The following is a 13387-nucleotide window of genomic DNA, read 5'->3' as shown; positions in this document are numbered from 1 at the left end:
GAAGTCCGAGATGCAGATGACTGAGGGTCTGAAGTATGGGGAATATGTCCAGTCAAAGATAATCCGGTTAAAAAATCTTCGAAAGAAAATGATCCACAGCAATCTCTCCTTTTCTCATCCAAACAAATAACGGCAGCGCTAGTCCACCATTACTACAACCCCTAACCGTTGTTCGCGACATAGAAACATGGGCGGACATTTTGCAAATATGTTACGGAGTGACGTGGATCCGTGACAGAGTAAAAATAGATTTGCTAACGACTCGTTTAAGCGAATGTGAGACGATTATTAATTTTTTTAATAGACAAAAATTTCATTTATCATGCACTGTCAGCTTTATAGTTTATGTTCACATACAGCTACATGACACACTGCATAAAAAATCATATTTGAAAAAGCATAATAGTGGCACTTTAAATAGTTCTTGCAAGAACAGTATTGTCAAGTGCAGTTACAATACGCATTAGGCACCATGATGAAACGGCTCATGTAGACCATTGAATTAGAAGGTGTCTCCAAACTTTTGGTTTCAAATGTTTAGAAAAATTAGCCAAATGCAGAAAACTATCATTCGAGTTCGCCCACTCTCATTGGATCATGATAAACAGATAGACTAACATATGTAATATGCTACTGAATATACAGTTTGTGGTACAGTATTTTGAAATGATGTACTAGATATTTCATTTAATTTCATTGCATTTGCTACACACTAAAGACATTTGATTTTGAGATCAAAAGATTAATATGATGAGTAGATGCAGCAGAATTTCAGGTTTTATTTACTGATATTTACATCTAGACACACTAAACGATTTAGAATGTACCCTGCCCCCCACAACACAAGATGAAATAGAAGAAATTGAGATGTCTCTTATCTTATGTTAGGTTGACTCTTTAAACAAGTAATATGTTTAACCAACAAATGGCATTAATGTACTGCATTTATGGCAAACAGCCGGAATCAAATTCCTTGTGTGTGTCAACATACTTGGAAATATAATTCTGATTCCAAAAAGGTTAAACCAAAATGAAGACCAGAGAATTGACATAATCAAAAACATCAGCTGTTAATAAGAGAATCATTGCAAGAGCTGTGAAGAAAACAGCCAGTGATATCAACAATCCATTTAACAGGGCAGGGGTGAATTTCTTGTAATTCATCATTGAAAGAAGACATTGAGAGCAGAAATGTTGAGGCCACACCATAAGATCCAAACCACTTATGATATTAGTAATTAGAAGCAAAATGGGAATTCACAAAGTAATACTGAGATGAGACACAAATGTTCTGCAACCAAGATTACATCAACAAAAGTGACGGAAAGACCAAAATGTGCAGAAAGAAATACTGATCTCAAATATACAAAACACCTTCTAGTTTATTGGTCCTTCCAGATTTTTTTTCTACACTGTAAAACAATGCCAAGCATCAAAAATATGCCTTTTTTTTTGAACAGTTGATGTTGATGTCTGCTACTTACTGTATGCTCAGTAAAACATTTATAAAGGCTCCAAACTGAGGCGCTGTTAATTGATGAATTCTGAGGAGGGTAATTCCAAACTAACTTTTATTCTTACTTTTCTGGGATAAGAGCCAGTTTCATCATGGTGCTCGATCGGTTTTGCAACTGCACATGACAATACTGTTCCTGCAAGAACTATTACAAAAGAGCTGATCTTTGTGTCTTAACATTGCAACTGAATGTTGAAGTTGTTACTTAATTACCTAATATCATATGTGTTATTTAATAGTTTTTAGGCAATACTGTATTGTTCTAGAATGAAGAAAATAAATCACATAACAAAAACACTGAATTAGTAGGTATGTCCAAACCTTTAACTGGTACTGTATGCAGCAAAAAATTAAGTGGTATTTACTATCACTTCCTTTAAACTGTCTGTCTCCTATACATTTTCTCAAAAAAATAATAGGTGTTCTGCCCACAAAGATTGCCTATTCAAAGTTGTTTAATACATCTAAATATAAATATCATGAAAATAGGCTTCTGATTTATTATCTCATATATATATATAGCTTTTCATTTCTAACAATAATGTTTTGTGTTTATCAAAAAAAAAAAGAAGAAAAAAAAGAATTGTCCAATTCCATTCCTTTCTACGTATTAGAATAACACGAAGATGATCCAGGAGCCTTAAAGAATTGTTAAACATCTAAACACCTTGTTTTCTGTGGTCTAACCAAACCATTCATACACCAGCAGATTTGCCATTGCATTATTTAAATGTTATACCTTGCCAAGTATGCTGTAAATAAACAGTCACTGCAGGTTCAGGTTCTGGAAAGCACAGCATGGTGCGTGTGGTCTCTGCTGCCTGCATTGCCATGGCAATAGTACATAAAAAACAAACACAGAAATAACCTGCAGTAGGGTTGACAATGACAAATGATCAGATGATTTCTAGAGGCATAAAATAACTTGATCCAACTCCACAACTTCTTAAATTTATATTTTAATCCTTTTACATCCCTTCTCAATATATAACAGTAGGTGCAAGTCTTGGATAAAAAACTATAAATTTGTCCCATTTGTACTGTATATATATCAGAATGTTAACATGAATGCAATCACTTGTTAACGTTTAACTTTATCCAGATGTATGATGAAGATTATCAATACACTTGACTTACTGTAAAAGTGTTGAGTTACAAATGTAAATATAATAATTAGCCTAAATTTGTAAATAACCTTTGTAAATGTTATTGCCATGCTTGTTTATACATATACCGTCTTTAAACAGAGTTTTTTTTTTAATTAATTTATGTAAATAAAATAAATGTGTTATCCGAACATTGGTCAGAACTAACTCTTTCATTGATATGTTTATGTTTCAGACATTGGAGGAAATTTTGAAAGGACAGTTTTAGAAAATTTTCTGTCATACGTTTTATTGATAATGAGAAAGCATTTGACTGGGTCAACCACTTAAATAAAATGAAATCCTGCTTAGGTTATCAACAGATCACTAAATCATCAAGTGGAAGATATTCAAAAAAGTTGAACATCTAAAAGGAATAACAGGTGCTGGGGAAAATAGTTAAAAAGGTTAAAGCTAAATAAGCTAATTTAAGATATGCTGATGACACTGTTTTACTACCTGAGAACGAGAATGACTTGCAAAGCTACTATATACCATCAGCAATGCTGAAAAGATCTTTGGACGACAATGAATGCTAAAAAGACCAAAGTCATGCATATACCAAAACAAGAAATACAACTTCCCACCATGAATATAAAAATAGATGATAAACACACAGACCATAGAATTCAATGTCACAGAATTCATATATCGAGGTTATTTAAATATCATGAATGGTGCATGTGCCAAAGAAGTAACTAAAAGAATAGGAATAGCAAAGATTGCCTTTAATAGCGTAAAATTTATTCTAACATCTATAAAAATGTTAAACTGTAACATCATATCTACCCTATATGGAAGTGAAACTTGGACATTGGGTAAAAATGCTATTGACAAATTAGACGCCTTTGAAATGTGGTGCTTTAGAAACATCCTAAAAATGTCATGGAAATAAGGAAAAACAAACAATGACGAGTTGTTCGGTTCAGAAAAACAAGCAGACATATATACGTAGGCTTCAACCTGAAATAATAATATCACTGATTACAATAACTGATTACAATAAAGCTAATAAGCTTATTTTAACCTTTTAACTATTTCTTCAAACTACTTCAGCTAGTGGTAGTGTACATAAATGTATCTCGGTCATGTCCAGACAGGCATGTGAAGGAATTCTCCTTCGTGGAATGATGTTTCTTAATCTGTAATCACTACAGTGACTTGAGTCCATAGATATTACTTATATCGTTAAAACTTAACAAAGATGCAGTAGTTAAAGAGATATTCCTAATTGTTGCAGATCTTCCTAGGTTAATTTCTTGAAATTTTCCAGAACTAATTTTGAAAAGAGTTTAAGAGACTCTGTAAGAATATTTTGGTCTGGCTTACAGAGCACCCATAGTGCAGATTTATTACGGGCAAACATAGGCAATGACTTTATTTTAGCTTAGTTGGTATTATTGACTGACTCTACATATTAAGGTTGCCCTTACTGTAGGAGCTACAGTAAACTCAACATGCAGGTTTATTATTAGGTTCCAATATAATTATCCTCTTTATTGTTAAAAAGTTAAAATTTATTTGGTTGGTGACATGACTCATTTGAAGTCTATATTTCAGGAACTGAGTCGATGAATATAAATACGAGCTCATATTATACCCAAATAACTAGTGATTCTCCTGTATGAGTAGAATGATGGTTTCTAATCTCAGCAAGAGTGAGTGCTGTACATTCCTGGAGATCAAGATAAAGATAAAAGCTTTTTGGATCTCACTCGTCACTACATTTTCTGTACCCTGGGGTTATTTTAAACAAACAACTGTGCTTCTCTCTTCAGTTCATTCTGACATTGTCACGCAGCTTTCTCTTTTACAATACCATGAGAATGTAGCTTAATTGTCCAAAGAGACCTCTTAAATTCGGGTGCTTACTTGTTTTCATCTTCCTGCCTCACTTCATTGCTGCGTTCCTGTAGCTATGTGCATCATATGAAATAAAATGTAAAAAATCACAGTTACTTCCCTAAGAATCTAAAAATAGACCATCGCCCAATTACTGCCCACGACATGCTCTGCACAATGCCGTCTTCAAACTTCAAAAGGTCTCGCCTCTACTAGACCCACCAATTCTTAGGATACAAGTAAGACATGCTTTTTGTCCTGGCACACAAGTTATAGAATTTACTTTCCTCGTCTGTCCATATAGTTGACTCACTGACTGGGTTTAACCTAAGAGCTAGCACTTAACATTTCCAGTAGCTATAAAAATATTTTACAATTTTGCACACTTGTCCCACTTGAACTAATTTTATTGTTACACAAAGGCTAACCTGAGTGAATACAAAATGCAGTTCTTAAATGATGATTTCATTTTTTTTTTTTTGGAAAAGCGTTCTGCAAAACTACCGGGTCCTATGTGAAAATGTGAACAGCAATGTGAAAGACTCATTATTATTGCAACCACCCTTTCCTCAGGGTGGCTGCCACTAATGGTGGCACAACCAGTTATAGGGTTTAGGGGACAATTACTTTTTTACATCTTTTTTCACTTAATGAATGAAATCATCGTTTACAAACTGCATTTTGAATTTAGTGTAATTTTAAAATTGTTAAATGATCTGAATCATTACAGCTCCTGGGATTTCCATAAAAATAGAAAGAAGCGAGTGTGACAAAGTTACCAGAAGAACTCATATTCTCCAGCAAGCTCAGTAAAACCTAACAGCTGTTTTATTTATAGTACTGTGCAAAAGTCTTGGGCACATACAAAACTTCTATAAAGAGCAATAAAGAGTGATAAAATTACCAGTCAATATTTAAAATAAAAACTCATTGCTTAAAATCAGGAGTTTTAGACAGATTTGTGCAGTTTTATAAGAAAACAGCTGTTGGGTTTTACTGAGCTTGCTGGAAAATATGAGTTCTTCTGGTAACTTTGTTACACTCGCTCCTTTCTATTTTTATGCAAATCTTAGAAGAGTACATTAGGTTTTTTGTTTCCATCTGATAACTGGTCTTGTACTATATTGTTTTTCCTTACAGCCTGTAATGTTATTTATTTTTAATTTTTTTAGTTATATGGAAATACTGAATGATTTTGTACATAATTATGCAGACATGATAAACATATATAACAAAAGTGGTACAGCATATAATATGGTGCCTAAGACTTTTGCACAGTATTGTACAGTATATTATATAAAACAACTTAATAAAGTGCTCCGTGGTCACTCCGAAAATCATATTCTCAGGCTAGTTCACTAGAGGCAAAGAATTCAAATAAGCTAAAATGTATGGATGTTGTTAAGTGGATGTTTATATGCAAGAAAAAGCTGGGGATTTTTATTATTAGTTAAATAATTCATAAAACTTCCATTTCCAGTCTCAGATCCAGTTTATGAAAAGCTAATGGTTCAGTAAATTTCTCAACATGTTTTCAGTACCTTCTTCTTCTTCTCTTCCACTTCTGCTATAAATGCTACATATTATTTCGCTTGCATCCTGTTTTCTCCAAATCTATCTGTCCTGTCCACGCCTATTGATAATTATTTGACAGCTGACCTGACAGTTGTTTGGATTCCTGCAAGTCATCGTCACATCTTATAAAACTACACTTCATACATACACTGATCTGTTCTACACTTGTCACAATATGTGTTTATTATTCAGTCATGTGTACAGATTGTCTTAAGTGTTTTGACTCTGTCAAGGAAGGAACCTGACCCTTAAATTGATTTAATACTCCATCTTAATTAGTCTCCGTCAACATGTTTATATTTGTTCCGGAGGATTTCCTCAGGGTGGTGCAATGTCCTTTACCACTATACCACCATTTTCATACAGTTTAAAATAGAACCCCAATCCACTCTTTTGCTGTACGGCCCAACCCTAGACTGGGATGTAACAATGTTTTCTCGCCAATCATTACTAATCATAACAAGAAAATAATAATGATCAAAGTGACTGCTACTGTGCTTTTTTCGAACAGTAGACGTAAGAATAGTGTGACATATATGTGTTTTAGTTTATTGTGAAAAATATAAGAACAGGTTTAACTCAGTGTTTCACATTATGTTTAATCAGAGCATACATTAGTTTGATGTATGAATACAGTATAAAAAGAATAAAGTGGCATTCATTGGCTTCAAAAGGAAGGCATTGCTCATAGGAAAATGTAACCAATGCTTTGGAAACTGACCAATCCATTATCATGTTCACGTTAGTGAGAGAATCAAATTCATGTTTTCTTTTAGGGTGGTAAAGCCAGAAGAAATACCTTGATAAGAGAGTTTCCAGAATTAATCAGCTTCAGCTTTTGTTACAAAGCATGATTTAGACATGGGAATTGGCTGCAGTCGCATGGCTTGGAAACTGAACACTTTAATGTACTGTAATTTGGGCGTATTAGCAAAAAAAATATGGACACAAGGACACGATGGACAGTCATCAAAGCATTCATCTATTCATCTATACAGCAATAGAATGCTTTTTCAGCTGCCCTGAATATGTATAAAACCTCTGAGATTATAGGAAAACTAACTATATACCTCTACCAGTCTTCAATATTTCTGTGTAGAATATAACAGCTCTTGGAAATATACCTTCAGTATAAGTGCGGTCTGAGTTGAACTGTTCTCAGTCTGGTGCATGCAATGGATGACACAGCCTTATAAAATGGGCTTACGTCATTCATAACTTGATCCAGTTTCCTAAGGATGGCTCAAATATCATTATACAGCTCATACGCATTCTTTTGGCTGCCATTTCTTATGGACTCTGAATGTTGACTTTGAAATTTAGGGTGCAATTGTGTGAATATTGAACTAGAAACAGAAAAGGCATAAAGATAAAGAAGATGCCAGCGCCCCTTTCTGTATGCATAGGGCACTCTGCCTGTGCTAAATAGTGCTCCGCTTCCCGGAAAGCACATGGTTTCTCTCTCTCTCACTGACACCCACATTTTAATCCTCTCCAAGTTGAAGCATGCTGCTCTCTCTCAGTGGGCGTGAACTTAGATCCAGCTGTTGGGAATCTCCTCATTCATGAATGTAAACCCTTTATGCATTTATATTATTAAATGTATAAACAGTCCAATGAAGGACAACAAAGCAGTCTGGATCTGATCCATTGCCCTGAACATTGCTGAATGTAGTAAGACTGGTGGAGGTCACGTTCCTACTCTGTTATTAGACTAAAATGAAATGTAATTTTTTAATAATTTCTAAATAGTGAATTAAAAACTATACATAACACAATATATAAACAATATACATAAAAAATATATGTAAAGCAGAGTGTAATGCAAGAAATGTATTTATTTATTTTAATTTTTTAATGCTGGTTGTGTTATAGAGCAATCAGCCATAGCATTAACATCTCTGCCAGGTAAATTAAATAACATTGATTATCAACTAAAATGTGTACAGTAAAATGTGACCGGATTATGGGCACCCAAAACTCATTTATGACAATGTGGACGGAGGTCTTTACAAACTAGTGTAAGGATCAATGACAGAAACTTCAAAGCACTTTCTTAAGTCACTCTGGATAAGAGCTTCTGCCAAACGCCTAAATGTAAATGTGAAAGTAAGACCGATCCGATCTCACAGAAAAGCCAATGTAGTGCAAATTGCTGAAATATTTTATGCTGGGCAAGAGTTAATGATCCAGCCTGGAAATCCCCCAGATCTGAATCTTATTGAGCATTCTGGACAAACAATTCTGATCCATGAAGGGCCCACCTGGCAGATTACTTCACTTAAATATCTTCTGCTAACATCCGATGCCAGACACCACAGCACACATTCAGAGGTCAGAGATGATAATTGATTAGCGGCACAATGGGGAATCTAAATCCTACTGTAGGTGCTTTTAAGGTTAATGGTTTTAACCAGTATACTACAGTACATCATAGTTATGGCAGTATCGACTAGGCTGTTCTTTGTAAGTGGATATCAAAATCTTACGAAGGCCTTGCCATGCTGTAATACTTTTTCCTCCCACCCCCTCCCTTACTCATTCTTTACACCACTGACAGGGTCATGAGAGGCTTGGAGCCTAACCCAGGGAAGTCAGAGAACTACGGAAGCGGAGACAATCCATTGCACCACAAATGTGACCTTTAATGAATAAAATAAAGATAAGTTGTACACTTTTGACATACAACCTATTCTGGGCTTAGGTATAAGGAAAAAAGATCCAAAGGGTCTAATTCGTTGTAATATCTCGGGAAAACCCAAACATCATCTTTTTGCTGTATAAAAACCTGAACTCCAAGTAAGTCGCTGATGACAGGGGAAGTTCTCTGATGATGCGGAGGATGATGTCACACAAGTACAGAGGACTGATTCAGAACTTTGTGGACTGATTCCAATGGAGCTGCCTCCAGATAAATGCTGGGAAGCCCAAAGAACTGGTGGTGGATTTCCGAAGGCACAAACACACTTCACTATCACCAATGAACAATCAGGGAAAGGATATAGAGGGTGGACTCTTTTAAATACACATTCATTCATCTAAGCGGACAGCAAACTGGACTGGACAGGCAACACAGATGCAATTTATAGAAACGGACAGAGCAGACTTTTTCCGCTGAGGAGACGAAAGGTCCTTTGGAGTGCAGGAAGGACTACTAAAGACATACAGTGGTGTGAAAAACTATTTGCCCCCTTCCTGATTTCTTATTCTTTTGCATGTTTGTCACACTTAAATGTTTCTGCTCATCAAAAACCGTTAACTATTAGTCAAAGATAACATAATTGAACACAAAATGCAGTTTTTAAATGAAGGTTTACGTTATTAAGGGAGAAAAAACAACTCCAAATCTCCTTGGCCCCGTGTGATAAAGTGATTGCCCCCCTTGTTAAAAAATAACTTAACTGTGGTTTATCACACCTGAGTTCAATTTCTGTAGTCACCCCCAGGCCTGATTACTGCCACACCTGTTTCAATCAAGAAATCACTTAAATAGGAGCTACCTGACACAGAGAAGTAGACCAAAAGCACCTCAAAAGCTAGACATCATGCCAAGATCCAAAGAAATTCAGGAACAAATGAGAACAAAAGTAATTAAGATCTATCAGTCTGGTAAAGGTTATAAAGCCATTTCTAAAGCTTTGGGACTCTAGTGAACCACAGTGAGAGCCATTATCCACAAATGGCAAAAACATGGAACAGTGGTGAACCTTCCCAGGAGTGGCCGGCCGACCAAAATTACCCCAAGAGCGCAGAGACAACTCATCCGAGAGGCCACAAAAGACCCCAGGACAACATCTAAAGAACTGCAGGCCTCACTTGCCTCAATTAAGGTCAGTGTTCACGACTCCACCTTAAGAAAGAGACTGGGCAAAAACGGCCTGCATGGCAGATTTCCAAGGCGCAAACCACTTTTAAGCAAAAAGAACATTAAGGCTCGTCTCAATTTTGCTAAAAAACATCTCAATGATTGCCAAGACTTTTGGGAAAATACCGTGTGGACCGACGAGACAAAAGTTGAACTTTTTGGAAGGTGTGTGTCCCGTTACATCTGGCGTAAAAGTAACACAGCATTTCAGAAAAAGAACATCATCCCAACAGTAAAATATGGTGGTGGTAGTGTGATGGTCTGGGGTTGTTTTGCTGCTTCAGGACCTGGAAGGCTTGCTGTGATAGATGGAACCATGAATTCTACTGTCTACCAAAAAATCCTGAAGGAGAATGTCCGGCCATCTGTTCGTCAACTCAAGCTGAAGTGATCTTGGGTGCTGCAATGACCCAAAACACACCAGCAAATCCACCTCTGAATGGCTGAAGAAAAACAAAATGAAGACTTTGGAGTGGCCTAGTCAAAGTCCTGACCTGAATCCTATTGAGATGTTGTGGCATGACCTTAAAAAGGCGGTTCATGCTAGAAAACCCTCAAATAAAGCTGAATTACAACAATTCTGCAAAGATGAGTGGGCCAAAATTCCTCCAGAGCGCTGTAAAAGACTCGTTGCAAGTTATCGCAAATGCTTGATTGGAGTTATTGCTGCTAAGGGTGGCAAACCAGTTGTTAGGTTCAGGGGGCAATTACTTTTTCACACAGAGCCATGTAGGTTTGGATTTTTTTCTCCCTAAATAATACAAACCATCATTTAAAAACTGCATTTTGTGTTTACTTGTGTTATCTTTGACTAATAGTTAAATGTGTTTGATGATCAGAAACATTTCGTGTGACAAACATGCAAAAGAATAAGAAATCAGGAAGGGGGCAAATAGTTTTTCACACCACTGTATATTGACTCTTTTGGTGCACCAGCATCTCTACTGCAGACAGGACAAGCTCTTAAAGAGGGCCAGCTCAGTACTGGGCCGTTCTGGACATTGTGTACGGTGGAAGAAATGAGGATGGAATCTAAGCTATTATCATTGCTGGAAAATAATTCTACACCCTGTGTATGAAAACATTATTCTTAGTTTAATCCCTTCTGTGACAAACTGTGACTAAGTGTCTGAAGGAGAGATGCTGAAGGTCTTTTCTCCCTGCTGCTATTAGACTGTACAATCAGAGCTGCTCCCAGTGAACCAGTAACCATAATGCACACTGGTATTACTTTTATATACTGTTGTTACTATATCTTAAATTTTTGTTCAATAGCATCATTTTAAACAATAATATTATTACCTATTGCAATTAGTTTGAAAGTGTAACTATTTTATTGTTTTTCTTAATTACCATATTGTGTGTATTATACAGTATGTAATCCATATATATTTAAACCTGTTTAAACCTATGTGCAATGAAAGGGAAATGAAAATCTGTGTAGGACTGTCGCCATCCAGGGGTAGAGTTTAAAACTCCTGCCTTTTAGGCTACAATCCAATGAACTGGAACTGTTGTTTAAAATTATGGATGAGGAACTTAATAAATACAACACAATAAACCTTTCTATTATAGGGTTCAGTGAAATAGTCCACATCCAGTATCCCACCTTGCCTGAAGACTGGCAGAATCATTTCCCTGCCCCAAAAATGTCAAAAGTGTCCTCAACGAATAGCATCCGGTCACATTTCTTCCAGCCATAATGAAGTGCTTTAAGAGGCTGGTCATTCAAAATCTTTCTCCTACCCACTTCTGATCCACATCAGTTTGTCTACAGATCAAATAGGTCTACAGATGTTGCAATTATCTCTGTTCTTCAAACTGCGCTGACCCACCTTGAACACCAGGGAAACTATGTGAGACAACTCTTTATAGATTTGAACTTTTCACTTTAAACAAATCACTGTCAGACTCATAGACTAGGTCATGACCTTTCCTCCAGCCTTTTATCTAGGACTGCCAACCCACAGGCCTGTGTGGGAACCCCCCTTCTCTACACCCTCTATACTTATGACTGTGCTTCCTCTCATCCCCCAACATGACTGTGGATGGACTAATCTTTGGAAGAGATTACAAAGAGCCTACAGAGATAAAGTCCAGTGACTAGCATAGTGGTTTTGGGAGAACAGCTTTGTCAGAAACTCACTATAGACTTCCTGAAGAATAGTGCCTCACTTGATCCATTATACATCAAAAGAAACTTCAAGGAAAGTCTACCCACCCTCCACTACCTGAGTATGCAACCAATACAGCATAAGTCAAGAAGGATATAAGCAGTTTTTCGTGTCTGTTTTTTTTTTTAGGAATTTTAGGGAAAACAACTTGCAAAAGAAGCTGCTTGTGTCCTACTTCTGCTGCTCCTTCATTAAGAGCTTTCTAACATACAGTGAAATCTCGGATTGCAAGTAACGAGGTTTGTAAGTGTTCCGCAAAATGAGCAAATATTTTTTATAAATTTTGACATGGAAAACGAACAAGTCTTGGTTTATCATGTATCACACATGCACTTCTTGTTTTGACATCAAGTGATCACAACTGAACCAATGTTTTTTCTTTCTCTTGTGCTGCGGAATTGTGGGTAATCATCTCCCCTGCTGGGTCTCTTACTGGTATAATCAACATCTGTGTTTTTTACTATAACACACGTGTGTGCGCGCGTGTAAAGCAAAAGAAAGTCTCATTAGAGAGGTTAAAAATCCAATTTCTCTCTCTGCTCAAGGCTTGGCCTCCTCTTTGTCTGTGTACGCACGTGTCATTGGACACTGTGACACACACACACACACACACACACAAACACACAGACCCCTCCACTTTCACCTTTACAGACACACACACACACTCTTTCTCTCTGCTCTACACAGAAACACTGCTCTGTTGTGATTCTTTTCAAAGGTATAGTGCAGGATAATTTGTTTTATTTTATACTTTATAGCAGTGATTTCATTAGTGTGTCACTTAATCAAGTGTTATTAGTGTTGTTTATTTTTCCAATAAAACAGCGTTTCCGTTGTGTGAAAAAGGTAGGAAGGGTAATTGTGTAAGACAAGAAGGGGGAGAGGGGAGCTTACTTTAGATTCACACACACACACACACACACACACACACACACACACACACACACACACACACATATACACACACTCATACACGGCACCTGCGCGCACAAATGGAAACACTTATCTGTTGGGATTTATTTATACTTATACTTTACACAGGTAAAATGCAGGTTAATGTGTTTTATTTTGACTTTATATTTTGTGTTAATTATTTTTATGTATTTATTTATTTTTTGGGCTGTGGAACGAATAATTCGAATTTCCATTATTTCTTATGGAAAAATTCAATATGGTTTACGAGTGTTTTGGAATACGAGCCCGTTTCCGGAACGAATTATGCTCGTAATCCAAAGTTCCACTGTATTGTATTTTTGCATGGTACACCAGC

Source organism: Clarias gariepinus, chromosome 27 (genome assembly GCF_024256425.1).
Source record: "Clarias gariepinus isolate MV-2021 ecotype Netherlands chromosome 27, CGAR_prim_01v2, whole genome shotgun sequence".
NCBI classification, from domain to species: Eukaryota; Metazoa; Chordata; class Actinopteri; order Siluriformes; family Clariidae; genus Clarias; species Clarias gariepinus.
Note: the sequence above shows the minus strand (reverse complement) of the source record.